Consider the following 3,094-nt stretch of genomic DNA (forward strand, 5'->3'; position numbering starts at 1 on the left):
TAAAGAACATCCCTCCATGGCTTCTGCATCAGCTCCTGCTTTCTGACCTGTTTGAGTTCCAGTCCTGCATCCTTTGGTGATGAACAGCCGTATGGAAATGTAAGCCAAATAAACCCTTTCCTCCCCAACTTGCTTCTTGGTCATGATGTTTGTGCAGGAATAGAAACCCTGACTAAGACAGTGATGAATGTTGAATGTCCAACCTGTCACCAGACAGGATCTGAGCAGGTGCATGGTGCCATTCCCTGGGATGTCTCCAACAGTTAGATGCAGGAAAGGTGATTCTTTGGATTGTTTACATCATGGATGAGTTGGAGCTTTGTTTCCTGTGGAATAGGATTATCTCTGGATGTGGGCATGACTTCTCTACCGCCCTTGCTTCTGCCAAAGCCATTGTCCATGATTGTTTTGAGTCTAGGCCATCCTCCATGCAGGATGCTTTACTCAGCATAATAGGATGCTTAGTAGAATCCTCTGGCCATAGAAATTATCAAAACAAATCATGTTCATAGAGCACCCAGATCTCAGCATGCCACCTATCACCCTGAAGCAGCTGACTTGACTATGGAATGACATTTGGAAAAGTCAGCTATGGTTCTAACTATGAGGTCATATTGTTGGTGACTGGAGTAACATCATGTAGGATCGGGTAAATTATGTCAATTGGAGACTTACAAGTATGTGGTACTGTCTTTCCTAGCACTATTATTCAAATGATTGAAAGAGGCATAGATATTAACATTCTTGTTTCTCATTTCTTGTCCACTGGTTTGGAGGTCTTAGGTTTCCCTTGCCCCAAATTTTCATGAAGGGACACAGTAGTAATTTAATTGAACAGGTTGTCAAGACTGGCATCTGGCCAGTATGGACTCCTCATGTGGCTGACTGGAATCAATGTATGGTACCATCATCCATGCCTATCACAGAGTTTAATAAAACAAAGCAAAACAACAACAACAACAACAAAAACTGTAGATGAGTGAAAGGGTATGGGACTTGGAAATGTTTACGCTCTTAGGGTACCATTCCTTGCCTCAGACTTCTGGGACAGATGTGGCAAGGGAATGAAGAAAGGGCAGACTACAGACACACACACAAATGCTTGGGTTGGTTGGACTAGAATCTCTGATGGAGCAATCATAGTTCTCTAGAAACTCAGCATGTTTATTATATGCAGTTGAACAGAGAGGCAGGATTATTTCATACAGATAAGCCAGGAGGCAGTACTTATGATACATAGCTGGACCAAGGACACAGACATAGCTAATCTTGGTAGTAGCGGTATCTGTAGGTGGAACAGTCTTTAGACCATAAATACCCAGAGGGGGAGAAAGCCATAATGAACATTTTTGGTATCCACACATGGAATGGAGGAAGGTTTTACCATTTCCTTCTGAGGCTGAGGCTAGGGCTGTTGACATAGATATGCCCATGTTAACAGCACATTCACTCAGGAAACCCACACTATGGGCTTCCTCTGTTCCCTACAACTAGTAAGCTCTTTCTGAGAGTGAAGAGAATACAGAATGGCTTGTAAAAGAAAAGGGTTATGAATGCCATCTCCAGCCATTTGGTAGGATGGTTTATAAATACCACATGGGAAAGGGGAACAGGAATGACTTCAGCTGTCTTGTTTTGAGTATTTCCACCTTCGTTCGGCATAGCTTTTCTTGTGTCGACAGCAAGTAGTCTATTTTCCTTTTGTTTTGCCTCGGTGTTGCTAAAATGAGATGTTCTTTCAGGGCTGAGACTCAGGGGTCAGCCTTCATTTCGAGTCTGAGGAAAAGGGAGTGTGACTCTGCTAGAGAAGAACTCATCCTGAGATGGTATCCTGAGTGTGTCCTCTTCTCGGGAGAGGGACAGTATGTCTTCAGCTGCACAAGAAAGTGCTGCAGATGGTAGGCAGATATGTTCTTCCTTTTTTTTTTTAATATGCAACTAAATTAAAGGACCATTTCAGCCTGCTCTTTACCAGCATGGTTAATGCAAGAACCACAAGTCCCCAGATCTTCTCCCTTGTAAGATTGTAATTTAGAGTTGACCAAAAGAGACCCTGTATGATTCGGAAGGCACAAAGATTAAAACAGTAGCCTTAACTTGCTGGAAGTCTTTGCAGCCAGTTACAAAGGCAGAGCAGGATGAAGACCTTTCTGGCTGTGTTTAAAGAAGCCCCGGGGTCGTGATTGCTAGGGCGGATCTTCGGTTTGCTCAGGAGCCGCAGTGAGCGGAACCCTGGGAAAAGTGCTTGGCATGTGGACCAATACAGTTTCTAAGCGAGACTCTTCCCTCCGAAGATTCAGAAGTTTGGGAGAGAATCCCGTTTTTTTTCTGCAGGCGGTATTCTGAGGATCAGTCGGCACTACAAGACGAAGCCCACTCGTGGCATCGGAAGATACAGACACTTGGTGAGAGTGCTAGAGCCCAAAAGGAAGAAAGCAAAAGTCGAAGTGAGAGCCATTAATGTGGGGACAGATTATGAATATGGGGTTTGAAATATCCACATGACAGATTATGTCATTAGTCTGGCAGAAAGTTACGCCCAGTGTGTCCACCGCCTCTGCAACTAGCTGTCCATCAAAGTCGAGGAAAGTTGCGCGATGCCCTTCAAAACCATAGAAGTGATGCAGCTGCCAGACAACAAAATGGACCTAGACTCCGTCCTTACCACCCATGAGCGGGAGGTTCAGATCAGCCATCTGAGTGCTGCATTTGCAGAGATTTTCTTGGAAGTACTCCAAAGCAATCTTCCAGAAGGAGTCAGATTGTCAGTGAGGGAGCACACTGAAGACTTCAAGGGAAGGTTCAAAGCTCGGCCATAACTGGAAGAGTTGTTGGCCAAGTTGAACTAAAAATACTGCAAGCCCTTCATGTAGTTGTTGGTCTCTGAGAAGCTCCTCCTGCAAGATCGGAGTTAAGGAGAAGCATGAACGCTCATATTGAGATTGCCTCCTTGCATCTGTGACAGCAGAATTGCCGGTTACCACCTCCCTTAACAAAACCTAGGACTTCACCTAAAAGCCGTCTGCTGTCGCCACTGTGTGTGTGGGGTGTGTGTGTGTGTGTGTGTGTGTGTGTGTGTGGCTTTGACTGTGTG

General features: G+C 44.9%; 1 pseudogene; it reads left to right on the forward strand.

The window, feature by feature from the left end:
- Nucleotides 1–2,849, forward strand: part of LOC110326757 — an 8,682-nt pseudogene extending 5,833 nt beyond the window's left edge.
- Nucleotides 2,850–3,094: the final 245 nt, after the last annotated feature.

The sequence above is a fragment of the Mus pahari genome, chromosome 9, assembly GCF_900095145.1.
Source record: "Mus pahari chromosome 9, PAHARI_EIJ_v1.1, whole genome shotgun sequence".
NCBI lineage: Eukaryota > Metazoa > Chordata > Mammalia > Rodentia > Muridae > Mus > Mus pahari.